Source organism: Nuphar pumila, chromosome 3, assembly GCF_984573655.1.
Source record: "Nuphar pumila chromosome 3, dmNupPumi1.hap1.1, whole genome shotgun sequence".
Lineage (NCBI taxonomy): Eukaryota > Viridiplantae > Streptophyta > Magnoliopsida > Nymphaeales > Nymphaeaceae > Nuphar > Nuphar pumila.
In genome coordinates, this window is record NC_143251.1 from 38,605,316 (window position 1) to 38,623,864 (window position 18,549).

General features: G+C 36.3%; 1 pseudogene across 1 annotated transcript; it reads left to right on the forward strand.

Moving 5' to 3' along the window:
- The first annotated feature begins 697 nt into the window (after positions 1 to 697).
- Positions 698 to 3,462, forward strand: LOC149842637 (G2/mitotic-specific cyclin-2-like; annotated as a pseudogene). Its single transcript, XR_016430975.1, has 11 exons — positions 698 to 752; positions 879 to 972; positions 1,073 to 1,111; positions 1,202 to 1,244; positions 1,332 to 1,541; positions 1,650 to 1,817; positions 2,033 to 2,122; positions 2,216 to 2,460; positions 2,496 to 2,634; positions 2,736 to 2,914; positions 3,009 to 3,462. The product of XR_016430975.1 is annotated as a G2/mitotic-specific cyclin-2-like (transcript).
- Positions 3,463 to 18,549: the final 15,087 nt, after the last annotated feature.

Sequence of the window (18,549 nt, forward strand, 5' to 3'; positions counted from 1 at the left end):
ACACTTTTGCACTGTGATACTTAGATGTTTGTTTGTTACACACAGTGTGGGAAAGGGGTGCCTTTTCATATGAAAAGAATATCCAATTTTTCTAAGAAAAATTTTACCACTTTCCAATGTGGACTAGAGCCATGGATTTAACAAAAAATAACCAAACATTTCAATAGTAAATCCCCAGGTTGTCCAAGAGAAAAGGGCCGTTCTGTGAATAACTAATGAGAAAACCAGTCGGGTGCAAAAATAGAAAATTACCTTTTCTTAGGTGGAAATGACCAAAGTATCCCACATTTTTGAACTCTAAAAAGGGCTCTTCCTGAAATGATAAAAAGGGTAAAGAATAGCAACTAAATTACATTCATGTTTCCAAATTGGAGATGCGGCCCTTCACTATTTAGCTCGCCCAGTCATATTTTAAAAAACTGGGGGCATTTTCGATAAATCAATCTAAAAGTCAAACCGAATGATGAAATAAATAGATATGGGAAATGCCAACATAACGAATCCAAAACTAGCCAAATCTGGCCGTTAGATGGGGAAGGGCAACTTTTTCAATCTAATCTAACGACCCTAAATTACTAGCCGTTATGTTCTTCCATATCAGAGAGAGAGAGAGAGAGAGAGAGAGAGAGAGAAAAGGAGGAGGATGGTTAACGCTTACAAACGGGAAGGGTTGCCTTTGTGACCACAGAAGCAGAAAATGGATTGGAATGATGAGAATAGCTCACTGATGTTGAATCCCTTCAACACCAGAGGTATTTGGATCAACACCCTCATTCTTTTCTCTGAAATTCAAATCCTTGTTTGTTGAATCTCGTACAGAATTGGGTCGTCTCCTGTTTCCTTCCTTTTCTGAAACTGGGATCCAAAATCCATTTCAGGAGCTAACAAAGATCGAAAGCCACTCGGAGGCATCACCAATCTTGTGGGTGTGCCGCCTCTTCCTCCAGGGAACAACAAGAAGGGGTTTCAATGGTGATAGGGGCACATCTTTTTCTCTTTCTACAGTTCTGCTTTTCATTGTTTGCTTTCTCTTTTCCTGATTGCTATTGTTTTTGTAACAAAAAACTTTCAGCAACCCAAAGGAAACTGCTGCACACCGACCTATGACAAGGTTAGTATTGAATAATTTTCTCTTTCCATTGGCATTGTTATGATCACCACTGAATGAAAACTGAAATAATGCATTGATTTGTATGTTTAGACAATTTGCTGCTTTATTGGAAAATCAACGAAGTTGGGCGCAGGTTAAGTAGTTTGCTATGAAGTCTCCTTTTGAAAAGAGAAGCAGAAAAATATGAATGCAATATCCTGACCGGTTTTTGGCTTTCTAGGATCTTCATCAAAAACATGAATCGACAAAGAGTGTGCAATTGGAACCTGAAGATAAAAATAAAAAGGCCGTCAAATCTTCTTATGGTATGTACCAATCGAAGCATGTCGAGATTAAAGATGTGGAATCATACATGGAATTCGATCCCTGTTCGCATATGATAAAGTATACCGAAGCGGTACTGGACGAGGAAAGCGATGATGAAGCGAAAGTGAGAATAATAACTTAAGTTTACAAATTTGCAGGGCTGTGTTATTTCTGGGAGATGTGTATTTGGTCTTTTAAATGCGTTCACTAACTATACTACAAATTGGAAAAGCAGCAGCAGGGTGCTGATGATGATGAATTCTATGGAGTTGCGATGGAGGATGACACGGATGAAGTTGAGATGGAGGATGACATGGATATCGATGAGCTCGATTCAGACAATCCATTAGCAGTAGTTGATTATGTGGAAGAAATCTATCATTTCTATAGGCAAAGAGAGGTGAATACATGAGGCAATCCAATAGCTAATTGTGGTGCCCTGTTCATTAGGTTTTTTTTATAGGCAACCTGGGGGATAAACCCTATGGGATTTGAACCTGAGACCCCTCGGTTATGATACTGGGACCTTACCATCCAATATTTCATTCGATCCTGTCCTGTTCATTAGTTTGCCAAACATGAATTGATGAATGCATTCCTCTGTTTAATTTTCAGAAATCAAGCTGCATCTTCCCCAATTACATGTCTCACCAACCTGATATTAATGAGAGGATGAGGGCTATTCTGGTTGACTGGCTGATCGAGGTTGATGAAATAACCCCTGTTTTCAACTCTTAGTATTCAAAGATTTATCAATAGTTTTTTGTAGCCTTGAGACCTTGAAACCGTCTTCTGCAGGTGCATTACAAATTCAAACTCATGGATGAAACCTTATTCCTAACAATCAATATCATCGATCGATTCTTGCAATGTGAGACAGTGATGAGGAAGCAGTTACAGTTGGTTGGTGTCACTGCCATGCTTGTGGCATGCAAATATGAGGAAGTATTGGTCCCTGTTATAGAGGATTTCATTCTGATATCGGACTCAGCGTATACAAGAGAGAAAGTTCTGAAAATGGTATTAGAGGTTCTTGTGAATTAGTTAACTGTATCTCCTCTTCATTCTTCTACTTAAGTTCTAAATAAGTTTGTTGATTTTTTGACTCATGCTTACAGGAGAAACTGATAATTAACGTATTGCAGTTCAACTTCTCAGAACCAACTCCATATGTTTTTATGAGAAGGTTCCTCAAGGCAGCACAATCTGACAAGAAGGTAGGTTAGCGAATTTGATTACAGTATGATATCAAATATGTTTCTCTTAGGGTAAGAGATCGAAATGTTCTTGATTGATTTTGCTATATGGAATCATCCAGCTAGAATCGCTTTCATTCTACCTAATTGAGCTCTCTCTGGTCGAGTACGGAATGCTCAAGTATAAACCATCGATGTTGGCTGCTGCTGCAGTCTATACTGCTCAGTGTATGCTCAGAGGATTTAAATGTTGGTCCAGGACTTCTGAACTGCACACTTGCTATTCCGAAGATGATATATTGTGAGTTTTAAAATTCCTCTTTTTCCATATATTCACATAGTCAATGATGAAGTTTAGTGGTACTGAAGTCCTATCTGATGTTTTTCTTCAATAGAGAATGTGCCAGAATGATGGTATATCTCCACAAGAAAGCTGGTTCGGGAAAGTTCACAGGCGTATACCGAAAGTATAATACTCTTAAGTTTGGTTTTGCTGCAAGAACTGCGCCGGCATGTTTCCTTCTGGACCCGTTTTGCTAACACCATCATCAGGCTTACTTATCCATGGATAAGGAAGTTGCTTCAATGATAAACATATATGTTCATATTTTGTGCAACAGAAGTTGCAGCAGTTAAATACGTTCAGACTTGCAAAATATATGTTCATATAGACCCTTGCTTTTACTTTATTTCCTTATTTTAGTGTCACAAACTTAATACATAATGTTAGATGCTTTGCAGCAAGTTGTTTGAACTACAGGTTGGGGAGAACGAGGGTACAATCTAATCTAGGTTGCCACTTGATTTTTCCATACCTCTATTCTAATAGCAATGTATAGGATTACAGAATTATTTCATGTTAGCCTAGTTCTGTGTGCGCTCAACTGTGGCAATGAACCTCATATGTCACAAAAGGGTTAATAATATGATTGGCTGTATATGACTGCATGCTTATGCACAGTAATTTCATAATCATCAAATGTCCCCTCTACATGAGAGCTGAACACAGCGATTGCTAACAATAAAATGTCAATTTGTGTGATCAGTTTCATTACATGAATGATAATACGCTTTTCTAGAAAATAGGCTCAATTCAGTCAACTTGGACCCCAATCAAGGGGATTGTCAATGAGATGCACCGAAGTGGAAATTGTTTTGGCAAAAATTCATCATATATGTCAAGTTGGAATACTGATGAAGTAAACTTTATTTAAATGAGATGCACCGAAGTGGAAATTGTTTTGGCAAAAATTCATCATATATGTCAAGTTGGAATACTGATGAAGTAAACTTTATTTAAATGATGTGTTTGTCATATTGTAGCTATCAGAATCCAGGTTTGGCAAATCTGAATCTGGTCTTCCTGTATGTCAATTTTAATATGAATCAAGCATTGTAGTTTGGATTCATGCTCAGTTTCTGATTCAGAAAGATCTGTTGTTCATTGGAACCACATGTCCATGAGGCTAACCTGTCATTAATTCTATGATTCACTATTCAAGTTACTCCAACATCAAGACTATATTGAGAACCAACTCATCCTCTTGAAAGATCTATAAGTTTGGTCTGGCTTAAACCCACAAGCAATTATTTCTCAGAATGATAATCCAACATCAACTTTCTTTCCCTTCCTTTTTCTTGTTTTCAAGCAACACAATAAGCTTGGCCATTTAGACACTTAGATAAATGCATTCAATCAGGAAGCGAAGCTTTATAGTCTCAATTGGAGTCCCAGGTTTCAATTTCCAATCACCAAATACAGTTTGATTAAGCCACAATAGGCTTCCAGGTTTCAATTTCCAATCACCAAATACAGTTTGATTAAGCCACAATAGGCTTGATGACTGCAGAAGTGCCTGATCATGACTTAGACCACGAACCAATTTAAAAACTGCATGCTCACCTATTCTGTTGTATATCAGTTAGCAGCCAATTTAGAAAGGATAAAAAAACAAAACTGAAGACATGTCCTTATATGGAGTGAAATGTAATGCAATAGGCAGGACCCCAATTACACTGGTGTTCCTCCAAGTTGAATACTGGCATGTCATGCATCCACCAGCCCAGACTGAAACTTTAGCTTCATAATCAATAATTGAGATATTACCTGGCTTGGTGTACACACGCGCATGCATGCACGCACACACATACACATGCACAGACACACCAGAGTATGGTAGGCACTATGAAGAGCACTGATCATAAGTTCATGAAGGAGGACTACTGAAAGGCGATCACACACATGCACACGCACACACACATATGGTAGGCACCATGAAGAGCACTAATCATAAATTCATCAAGGGGGACTTTTCCTGAGAACTGGAATTTAATTCCATCCATTTGGGTCTTCATGCACCATGAAGAGCACTACCACATATGGTTGTTTTTTTTTTGGAAGGGGACTCACTCTGGGTTGTTGAAAGGCACCAACTTAAGTTTGTAAGGCATACTGTCTTGTCAGCATTACATAAAGGAATGAACCATAATCTGCCCACAAGGGCTATGGTCATTTGGTAGAGGCGGCTTGTGAATATTGCCAAGTTGACAGGACATCATGAGTTTGAAACCCACTGGGGGCATCCTTTGTCACAAGGTCAAAGCTGGGTATACTCTCATCTAACGGGTTTTACTAACCAAAAGTCGGTCAATGTGCAGTTCATGATTGAGGGACGTGCGTGACTGTGTAGCAATGGACTGTCTGGCAGAGAGAGAGAGAGAGAGAGAGAGAGAGAGAGAGAGAGAGAGAGAGAGAGGATGGTTTTAGGCGGGGTACACTATTTGGGTTAGGGTGGCCACTGCCCAACCTAACCCAAACCCCCATATTTGCAATTTTTGGGTCAGGGTGGGTACTTGCTCACCGTGGCCCATAGCTAGCTCCACCCCTTACCATAATTTTAGTACAAAATGATTTACATTCTGTTTATTTAATGTATGACAAAAATTACATGTCTCCTAAAATGTCTCACAATTAACCAAATTCGTCAAATGGACAATATCGTAGGTTCCCAAATTTTTCTTATCATTTTTACCCCTCATAGGTGCGAATTTTTAAATTTTACATGTCATAATGCTAAAATAATAGACTCATAAAACTCGTCAACAAAATTGCATATGAGGTTGCAAAATTCCAAAAAAGAGTGCAAAAATCCAAACAATTTAAGAAATTCATAACGAGTTCTGCGAAAATCATAAAATTTGCGAAAGTTCAATAACTGCGAAATTGTTGATGAGTATCACATGAAGTATTGCAAAATTCTAAAATATTTGTGAAAGTCCAATATTGCAAAATCTCTTATTTGAATTGCACCTGTATTGCAAAATTATTTTTTCTTGCAAAATTTTGTCCCATATAAATAATGCTTCATTTCACAACCCTTTTTTTTCATCATGATATCTTATTTTCACAACACCTAGCATTCTTGTAGTCCCCAATCCTTCCAGCGATCTTCCAATGATATTCTGACAATATTTAGGCAAATATTCCTGTGAGTGGCGACTTTGCAAAAATCTTTCATTAACGGTGGTTTATCAACAGAGGTTCACTGGCGATGGAAAACCTCAAATTTCGGCTTTCCTTTGGAGAGTTTTTCTGAGAATCTCCTTCGAATATTCTAATAAAACCATTGGCAATAAATTCATCAGTGTCCCTCAACTAAGTTTTTTTCAATAAGGTTACCAACAACTAGGTTTTTTGGTGAATAGTTTTTCACTGTTGTTTTTTATTGGTTGTATATGTAAGTCACGACCCTTAGTTTGTTTTTGCATGTATATTATCCACTTGATATCCGGTGTCGAGGGGCATATACCTTTCTATATTTATTTTGTATATAACTACCATTTGATGTTTGTAAGCATAAAGGAACCACTTGATGTTTTTGTGTGTGTAAAATTAATTCATGAACATAATGTTTAAAACAATATATTTGAGTAATCTTTTAAAAAAAAAGTATTATATATACATATATATATATATATATATATATTGATGTGTAGTTGCACAACCCTTAGGTGCACAACTACGAGTGGAACTCATTGGCCATCCATCACAAGCGTGATGTATGATAAAAAAAGCAAAAAAATATGCATTTTTCTGCTTTTTTACAATTAAAGTCAGTTTCTAATCGTCAATAAAGGTCCTAGCTGAAATTGTTGTTGACTTTTGGATGAAAGAGCAGAAAGAATCTACAGAACGATACCAGAGCATTCTTGCTCTACTTTTTTGATGCATGTTTATTTATAGACTCGGGTTGAAAAATGATCCATGGATCGTACTTAGAATTATTGCAACCATTGACTTCCATCAATGAATATGCATAAGGAGTTGTCATTCTTGCACACATGTATGCAGGTTTATCTGAGTACAAGACTCTCAAAAAAAATATTGCAAGCATTCTCGTTTTGTTAGAGGTATTCATTTTTTCATGTTTTATATTTGATATTTTTTTGCATTTGTTATCTATATATTTTTGATGTGGTAGTAATCCTTCTATTGATCCTTACAAGTTTGAATATGGAATCACATATCCATCGAAAGGCCCTTGAGACGTAACCCTTTTCCTGAATTTTCATGTGTTGTAATGTGGATACAAAAATGTGACAATGAGGATAAAAATGATTAAAGATGACGGGGTCCTAATATAAATAGGATGTCTTGCATAACACAATTACAAAATATCACCAAAGCATATGTAAGTTTTTTTCAAATAAGCTGTTGGAAGTGTTTATTCTGTTGTTGGAGGTGTTCATTATTTCTTAGTCATTTATGATGTTTGTTAAATTTTAAGTAACGTGGTGCCCCTACGTAGACATGATAGATAAGGACCCTGAGCAGATGTGGTTATATACATGAAAGACCTCGCAAGGAGTGACATTTGGTTGTACAAAATGAATAAAATTGAGCAGCAACTAGCCAGACAAGTGGTCCTATAGTTTGGCTTTATTCAGCAAACACTCTGTCGCCATTGAGCTTTGGTTGGACTTAGCCAAGAGAGCAAAGGCATGCCCATTCACACAACAATCACTGCCTATATCTACCAGAATGAAAGAATTATTATTTTCTCATAGCTGACATGAACAGTACCGTTAGTTTAGTAAGCACATGAAAAATTTCAAGCCAACATCAACCCAATTTTTCTCTAGATAAATTAATAAAAATGACCGAAGGCGTCCAGCCAAATCCACGATTAAAAGAGAAGACATGCAGTAGAAGATATTTAAATATTCAAAAGATGAGATAATGATCTGAATCACCTGGCTATTACAAATTGCAGCTACAAAATTCATTAAGACAATACATTTTCACACAAAAAGAAGGATCGTTTTGTTTCATTTTCTCTGGTAATACAAATGATTTCTGACAAGCATGCAATACACTGAAGAATCAAATGGACCAGGAACTTGGGACTTTTGTTAGTAAAAGATGAAGCATAGAGTAGAGATGGCTGCAGCAAGAACATCAAAATATCAAGGACAAAGTTGGAGACCAATTGATTCCTCAGCAATTTATTATGATATTCATACTTCCCAATCCCGTGTCACAGCCCTAAAAGACTAAATCTATTAAATAAACTAAAGAATAAGACTCACCAAGAGTTTGCCTTGTAACACTAAGGACTTCTTAGAAATAGCAGAACAAAAAAAGTCCATAAGATGTATCATCATATGAATGAATTCTCAACTTTCTAGTCACAGTAGAACTGAAAAGGAGGGAAAGTTCTGTATCACAAGCAACAAGATTTTATATATCCTACCCAAATCGAAAAGGAGGGAAATTTAGTGATGGGCTCTTCAGATCCAAAGATATAGAGCAACCATCAGAATTTTCCCAATCGAATCCAGTTTCGTGCTCCTGTGGTTCTAGAATCTGCATCGGAGTGCCTGCAGTACATGACACAACAACAGCAACTTCATAAAATCTGCTTTGTGATTCAAATAAGAGATTTCGTAATATCGGACTTTAGCAAATATTTTAAAATTTCACAATATTTCATGCGATACTCATCAACAATTTTATAATTATGGGACTTTCGCAAATTTTATGATTTTTGCAGGTTTTTGCGCAAAACTCCTGAAGAGTTTCACAAATTGTTTGGATTTTCCCATTTTTTTTGAAATTTCACAACTTCATATGCAATTTTGTTAACGAGTTTCATGGGTATATTATTTTAGCGTCATGATGTGTGAAAATTGAAAATTTGTATATGCAAGGGATAAAAGCGATAGGAAAAAATTGAAAACCTGCGATATTTTCCATTCAGTGGATTTGGTAAATTATGAGGCATTTTATGAAATATGTAATTTTTGCTAGGGTCATTTTTTGTTTATTTAATCATGCATAGGATGAATTAGTCAATGCACACTGCCATTTGTGATCAACTTTCACGTATCAAACAAAAGAAAAAAAAGAAAAGAAAAGCTAGTCAGCAAACTGCCAAACATCATTGACAATCAAACAAGAGTATGATTTGTGTTGCTTTCTTTACACCAGGGGTCCACATGTGCGGCAAAGTCTAAGTCTTCCTATGTCATTCATCAGATGTGAATCATGTGATATCTCAAACCAAGAAAAGTCTTACTTGGGCAAGTTCCATTCACAAGAAGTATCCACAAATCACCATCGAGATCATGAAAACAAATGTTCAGATCAGACTTCCATTAGTATAGAACAAGGCATTAATCAAAATTAAAATAATATGTGCCAACAGTAAATGAAGAATCTTTTGAGGTGTATTTAGCTGGGTTCTTTTGGCTACATCCCTTGTTACGGCCCTTTAAAAATCATAATTGTAGGTATTTTTTAATTGATCTGAACGGGATAGATGTCTTTATCATTGTTTATTTATTAAAAAGTTTGATCAACAATGATGTCATCAACTGAACTTTTATCTCTCCAAAAAACACATCTAAGCATGAAAAAAGTACTTTTTTGAATTTATAACCAGAAAGAAAACCGCACCCTGCACAAAGACAAGGTCGCACTGGCTTGCCATACCTATGGTCATCGTGCCGGCAGCGTAAAACTCCGAGGCTAGAACCCCTGCCCCCGGGGCCTATGCTACGTGTTGGCTTGCGCAGAGGGGCGATGCCAAAGAGAATCGAATCTTGACTGCCCGTCTAGCAGCCAAGGCCAAGGCCAAGGCCCCGCCCCACTACACCAACCCCCCCTTGGCCATGAAAAAGGTACCTAATGCAATACATATTTTATTAACTATGGTAAACATTAGTGGTTAAGATCAAGTATGATTTTTGGAAAGTCCTAACCAAAGACCTTACAAAATACAAAAGGAAGTTGTAAAGGAGGTACGGAACCATTGAATGAAAATCACCTTCTTTTCATATTTTTATTTTTATTTTTTTATAAAATCAGGCTATATAGATGTGATCTACATGGTTTCTCTAATATGAAAATGGTTTTAGAATCATGTGATTCTTACATGTAAGTTTTACAAAGAGTTCAAAATTCAAAGCCCCACAATGTACCAACAGTTTATGTTTTAAAAAAGGAATTCTTACGTTAGAAAAACACAATGGCCGTCCTCATCTAGGGATGTCAAAGGTATGGGTTTGGGTCTGATATCTAACCGGCTCAAATCCATTTAGTCAGATTTGGTACTAAGAAATAGGATCTGTCAAGAAAAAAAACAATTGGCAAGTTTTGTTATATTTTTTAATTTATGGCCAATCTCAGAACTTCCAAAAAGCTAGTACCATTTATGTCTTTACCGGTAATCCTAAATAATAAATATTATAAAAAGCAGAAACAAGGGTAACCAATGTAAAAAAATTAGGTGTTTTATAACTTTTTTCTTAATTGATGTTCTTACCACGTATCATACATCCAGGTATTACATGCCAAAATTTGGATTCTTTATGAACTTTATTTAATGACACTCATGCCATGTGCTTTTGATATGTAATTATAAAATTCAGAAAATGATACTACTGTATATGACAAAAATAATGCATTTTAAAAAATGCCCCACAATTTATCAAATCCATCAAATAGACAATTCTAGTATTTCTCACTTATTTTTTTATGCAGATACAAATTTTAAATTTTTGCGGGTCACGACACTAAAAGTTGATGGACCCACCAAACTCATCAATAAAATCACATCGATGTGTAGACTGGTTAAAATTTGAAATGGAAAGAAATTATTCAGTGTGAAGCATGTGGATGATGCATTGCTATTATTTGTAATGGTTGTTTTTGTTAGACTGGATAAGAGATAATCGAAATTTGAAAGTGTAGATTAAGATGGTGGCTAATATGTGAAGGTTAATTAGTTTTGACAGACGAATAATAGACGAGACCATTGAAAAAGCTACTTGTCCTGTTTTCTGTGTCGTTTTATGTGACTTTTGAACTTATAACCTGTTCCCTGAGGGTTTGGTATTGTGGCATCCATGTCCTGGGAAAATCTCCCTGTAATATCTTGCAAATTTTTGCTTAATTATAAATTTAATAAATTTAATTTTTATTAAATAAATATATTTTTGTGATATAATATATTAGTGGCTGATGTTAATTGGATATTGATATACTTCTTGGGCTCATTGGTCCAGACCCATGATCCATATATGCATGGATAAATAAGCTTTTAAAATAATTATATAATAACAATAGATAATATATATATAGAGATATTATATATATTTTATTTAATTAAAGTTTTTGTTAAAAAAGATTTCTATTTCCTAAGAAAATAGAATACTTTCTAAAAAGGATGTCACATCAATAGGGGCCCCATTTTGGTTATAAGTAGGTGTGTGTGTGTGTGTGAGAGAGAGAGAGAGAGAGAGAGAGAGAGAGAGAGAGAGAGAGAGAGAGAGAGCATTGAGCAATGGAATAATAGGCTGCAACGTGTTCTCCTCCTTCAACGTCTCCTTCTTCTCCTCTCTTCTCTTATTCCAATAGATGATGGGCTAAGGATAGGTCGAACTACGTGGGGTTAAGAAAGCTAAAATTGAAATCAAACCCGTCTTGGTAGGATTTTGGTTTTAGCAAGCTAGGGAAATCTCAGCATGTATGGGTTTAGGTTTCACGACAGGTTTTTGAAAAAAAACTATGATTAAAACGATCTGCAGACCACATCTATGTTGTTTTAGGCTATTGTTAGGCTTGCTTTTATTATGTATGCTGCTTAGTTTTGGCCTGATTGAGTAATTTTTATAGGTGACGTTAGGACCCAAATATATATATATATATATATATATATATATATATATATATATCATTGTTTAAGTTTGGTTCTTGTTGGGTTCTTGATATGCTCAGAAGATTCATCTGAGTTATGATCAAGGTTTATTTCTAAAGAAAAAAAATACCTCTTTGAAGCGGAAGCATAGAAGCAATCATTGATGCTCGTCTTACTCAACGAATGTGTGCTTTCAATTGGAGAGAACGACGAATCCAAGAATTCAAATGCCCCACGAAGCACTATCACCACGAAGATGGCCTCACCGTCTTCTTCTTCTTCCTTTTCAAAATGTGCACTCACTGTGCACAAGATCTCTCTCTGTATCTCTCTATCTCTCTCCGTTTCTCTCAGTTTCACTCTGTATCCACGCAAATGAGGAATAACAGAGAAAATGGGAAGGTGGGCGGTTTCCAAACCGTTCCTTCCTCAAATGTGGGGCATGTCCGGATCTCGCCCATCATGGGCGGACTCGGTACCCAACCCAACATTTTCCCACTCGCACATGATGGGAAGAGATCTTAAAAAAAGGAACATCATATGTGTTCAAATGGTGAATAACATCGAGTATTCATACTGGCAAATGGATCGTGCGACCCATGAGCTTAGGGAATTGAGGCATATTATGTACTGATTAGTGTAACATAATAGCCTAAACCTGTAAAAATAAGATGACACAAGGTATACCTGCACAAGCCAGGTAAGAAGCTCACTGTGCCTTAGATCAAATACATTTTTCACATTCTAGCATACTGAATCCCTCTGCACATAGTTATAGTGCCAAGCTATGCCAAACAAGGCCTTCTATTATGTCACATATTTAATTATAAACTCAACATCCCCAGGATGTAGTAAAATAAGCTAGCTTTTAACATGTGCATAAACTGAAAATGTCAAATGATCTTCCTTTCCAACACTCATTCTTTGAATCAAGATAAGTTGCTTTCCCAGACATGTTCTTTTAGACCGGATCAGACATGACCTTAAGTAACATGCTAAAGTAACAATACTCATCTTTCTCCTTAAAATAAGGTTAAAAGTCAATAAGAACACCAAAGTATATATATATATATATATATATATATATATATATATATATATATATATATATATATATATATATATATATATATATATATATATATCAAGGACTCACAAAATGAAGAAGCAAGGATCATTCTTCATTTCCTTTTGTGGTCGACTTATAGTTATGGTGCAATATACGTGGTATGACTCATGTATTACGACAAGACTATCTCACTCTAGTGAGTGTATGCATACACCATAAATTCTTTGTTGTACAGATCTATACTAGTTCAGTTCCTCCCCGAGAAACTAACTTGAGTCCTTCAGGATGCACATTCTCATGCAATGTCTATCCAAGTCCTCAAATCATCATAACCCAGTTAGAGCGATGTATCCCATATACGTATATATGGCCGATATCATAACTCATTATACTCCCACTCTTTTGAGTTATTAATACATGATATCCCCAAAATCCGACATGCTTATTAATTTAGCAACCCTGAATTTTGTTGCATCTCATCTCATCCCGCTCACAAGCAACGTTTGAGGCAATACATCCGTGTGAGAAGATTTATCTCAAACCTGATAGCATACTCATATAGATGTACAACATGTTATACAATAATCATATAAAAAAATATGAATAACATTAGCATATCAAATCTTACAAATACCCATAGATTTTACATGCTTAACATAAGAATCCCTATTAATCGGCTTAGTAAAGGGATCTGCCACCATATCTTGGGTATTAACATATGCCAAGGTAACCATGCCTTTAGATACAATGTCGTGCATATACTTGTATCTCGTAGCTATATGTTTAGTTCTACTGTGAAACTTGGGATCTTTGGTAAACGCAATTGTCACTTGATTATCACAGAATAAAGTCACTAGCAATTTTGCATTAGAAGTGACTTCCAAATGTTTGATGAATCTCCTTAACCAAACACATTCTTGCACTACCAACAAGCCTGCAACAAATTCAACTTTCATTGTGGATAAGGCTACACACATCTGCTTCTTGCTACACCAAGATATAACACTATTGTTCATCAAGAACACATAGCCAGACATAGACTTATGCTCATCAGGGTCCCCACCCCAATCTGCATCTGTATAGCCTACTACACACATGTTACCACCATGGTAGCAAAGAACTGAATCTAATGTGCCTTTAAGATATCGCATAATCCTCTTGACAACCTTCTAATGCGCTTGTCCTGAATTAGCTTGATATCTACTCACCAACCCTACTGCATAACATATGTCAGGTCGAGTGCACATCATTAGGTACATCAGACTGCTTACTGCACTGGAGTAAGGAATTTTGGACATAGCTTCCATTTCTTTTGACTCTTTTGGACACACCTTAAGACTTAAATCATTTTCTTTTATAATAGGAGTATCTATGGGTTTACAATCTTGCATATGAAATTGTTCTAAGACCTTCTTTATATACAATTCTTATGAAAGAGAAAGAAGTTTTTTTGAACAATCTCTTTTAATCTCTATGTCCAGCATAAAGCATGCTTCACCCATGTCTTTCGTTTCAAAATGAATAGACAACCATTCTTTAATGGTTTTCAGAAACTCTAAATGATTACTAGCCAATAAAATATCATCTACATATAGAGTTAGAATTACAAATTTTGGACCTTGTCGCTTAAGATAAACACAGTGGTCTTCATCAATCATAGCAAAGTCATTGCTCATGATGGTCTCATGAAACCTTAAATACCATTGTCTGAATGACTGCTTTAATCCATAAATGGATCGTTTGAGCTTGCATACTTTGCGCTCAAATACAGTAGTAACAAACCCCTTGGGTTGTTCCATGTATATTTTTTCATCCAATTTTTCATTTAAGAATGCAGTCTTAACGTCCATTTGATGTAATTCTAAATTCATATGTGGCACTATGGCTAACAAAAGATGAATAAAGGTCAATTTGACCACAGGAGAGAATGTCTCCTCATAGTCTATCCCTGCCATATGTGTGTATCCTTTAGCAACCAAACATGCTTTGTATTGCTTGATAGATCCATCGGCATTTCTCTTAATATTGAGAACCTATTTGCTCCCAATAGGTTTTCTTCATTTTGAAAGATTAACAAGATCCCATACCTCATTGGATGCCATGGATTTTATTTCTTCTTCCATTGTCTTGCGTCATTCATCCATTTTAGAACAAGATAGAGCATCTCTAACACTCTTAGGTATCTTATCATCTTGGGGCATGACCACAAAGACTTCCCCTTCGATTTGGAATCTTCGACAAGGAATTCTTTTTCTTGAACTCTTTCAAGTTGTCAGATCTTCATCAAAGTCGATATCCACTTGAGTGTTACTCCCACTATTCAATAGTGGTATAGACACATCCTCTTGTGTCTCTAAAATATGATGATCAATCTCTTTAGACTGATCTGAATCATCCAATTCATAGAATTGGAAGTTACGCTCTATCTCTCCTCTTTTAGGAAAATCACTCTCAATAAACGTGGCATCTCTAGAATCTATCTCAGAAATACTCCCACCTGTATTCTCTCCTAAGAATGCATATCCTTTTGAATGTTCACAATATCTTATAAAGATACACTTATTTCCCCTAGGACATAATTTTTCATGTTGATGAAAAAGATTATTGACATATGCAGCAGACCCCCAGGGTTTGAGATAAGCCAAATCAGACTTTCTGCCTTTCCATAATTCATAGAGAGTTAAAGAAATAGATTTAGTTGGTACACGATTTAATAAATGGGTTGCAGTAAAAAAAAATCACCCAAAAAGAAATGAGTAAATTTGCTTGGTCGTCATGGGCCTGACCATCTCTAAGAGGGTCCTATTCCTCCTTTCTGCAACACCATTTTATTGTAAAGTTCAAGGAGTAGTAAATTGTCTATCTATTTCTTTATTATCACACAATTCTTTAAATTGTTCGAATAGATATTTACGTCCATGATATGTTCTCAAAGTCTTGATCCTACGATCAAGTTGATTATCTACCATGTTCATAAAGGATCTAAAGCAATTCAATGTTTCAGATTTATGTGAAATTAAATACACATGGCTAAATCATGTATAATCATCAATGAAAGTAAAGAAATAAGAGACTTCATACCTCGTTGCTATATTTATTGGCCCACATATATCAGAATGAATTAATTGAAGAGGATAGGTTGCTCTAACTGCCTTTCTAAAAGGCAATCGAGTTGCTTTTTCAGGGAGACAATATTCACATATAGGCATTTCAATCTTCGTATAGGATCCCAAAAGACCCTATCGTGTGGGCCTATTCATTCTCTTTTGCTCTATATGTCCAAGTCGAGTATGCCATATAGATACATCCATATTCATATTACTAGCAGTTGAAACAAGAGAAAAACATTCATCACTAACATTCAAACTTTTAAGTTCTGCGTCCAACACATAGAAACTATTCATCAAGAAACCAGAAGCAACTAAAGTTTGTTTACAAAGGATGTCAACATTGACATCTCCAAATACAAGTTTATAGTTTAACATAGACAAAGCAGAAACTGAAATCAAATTTCATCGAATCTCTGGAACATACAGAACATAATGTAATAATAAAGATCATCCTTCTCACAAATCCAATTTACAGGTCCTGATCCCTTTGACTTCTGCTTTAGTGTTGTTTTATAAGAACAACCACTTCGAACCAGATGACATCTTTCTATATTCGACAAAGTTTGTGTGATCTTTGATCACATGGTCGATGGCTTCTGAGTCTAAAATCCACATAGAATTAGATTTAATAATTAGTGCACAACTACAAACATTTACACATATATCAGGAGTTATAAAAGAATGTACCTTCTCCTGCTCATGACATTCATGAGCATAGTGACCCAAATCGCCACACTTAAAGCATTTTGCATTTGCCTTATTTTTTCTGCTACCATACTTCTTAGAGCGCTGATAAGACTTCTTTTATTGCTCTTTGTCTTATCCCTTTTTGTCACCCTTCTTGAACTTTCTTGGTCCATAAAATTTCTTCTTAAAAGATTTTGGCCTCTTTGAGCTTTCTGCCACATATGCTCTCATGCTAGATAGTTGAGTCACTTCAAGACAATCATTTTCTAGCTCTACATGATGGGCAATATCATCGAAAGTCTTAATACTCTCATTATGGGTCATATTTATTTTTATATGCTCTCAACTGTGTGGCAGAGAGCGAATCACAACCTCGACCTATTGTTCATCCGTAAGGATATGTTCAGCACTATTGAACTCTCTTATCATATTTGCCATCTCCCTGAGATACTGGCTCATAGTGTGCTGAGGGGACTTTCTGTAACAATTGAACCTGATGATCAACTTTCTAAGCTTTGTGGTTGATGTTATCCCAAACTTATCTTTAAGGACCATTCACATCTGTTGAGCAATCTTATAATGCTCATATTGACACATGATGTCATCTTGCATAGAACATAGCATGGTGACATGCGCAACAATATTCATGCATTTCTATTTCTCATAGGTTTTCATGTCTCTACAAGATTGTGCCCCATTACCATTTTCAGGTCATTCTACAGTATGGTTGAGAGCCTCCCTCCAGTGTAAACTGAACCTTCCTATGCCATATATCATAGTTATCATCGTTCAGTTTCTCAATCCGTGCTAAGTCCATTATGGTTTTGCTTGATACAACCATATCCTAATAAAGATACAATGCATAATTATGTTATTCATGCATGTTGTGATCTAATCACTAGCACATCTATATGCAGTCATAATCACACAATTAGATAATATATAATTTCTCTCAGAGCATGAAATTGAAAGCTCACTACGTTCACACTCATCTCTCACTTTTCATATGATGATTATATTCACCTAAACTATATTATAATTGTATAAATAAAGTATTAATTCATGGAGTAAGTACTTCCAAAATACTTCAAACTCCTCAAATAATCAACATGATCACATCATATTCATTCATATATTATGTTCATATCTATATATATATATTGAAACAAAAAAAATTTAAAAAAAATAATATAAAACATTTAATATAATAATTACCCCAGACCGAGTCTGGGTATCCCCGGCTCAGCCAGGGCTCAACCAAAAAAAATGGCATGCAACACCAGCCGTAGGCCATGGGCCTCTGCCCACATGGACCCTGGTTGAATGCCAAGATTCGACCCCAAAATCAAAACAGGGCCTGCGGCCCTATCGCAGTGGGCCTGGTCGGAGGCCGGACCTGTGGCCTATGCTGCAGTGGCCTGCCTGGCCGAAGGTCAGGCCTGCGGTCTAGCCATTGGGTCTGGCCGGAGCCTGCGGTCTAGCCACTGGGCCTGGCCGGAGATCGGGCCTGCGTTGCAGTGGCTTGCCTGGCCAAAGGTCAGGCCTGCAACCTAGCCACTAGGCCTAGCTTGGGCTCTACAGCCGGTCGATCCCTCGCCTTGGTCGTGCGACCACTGTCGCACGATCAAAACAATTTTTTTTATTGTTATATGGCGGCCCCGCCACATGCGTTCACCATGAATGCACATGTGTGTGGTTCCAACCACGTGCACATGAGGGATACACCCGCAAACAAAATGACATAAAAAAACTGTGCTCTGATACCAATAAAGGAAAAAAAAATATCTCTTTAAAGCGAAAGCGTAGAAGCAATCGTTGATGCTCGTCTTGCTTAATGGATGCGTGCCCGCACTTGGAGAGAATGACGAAT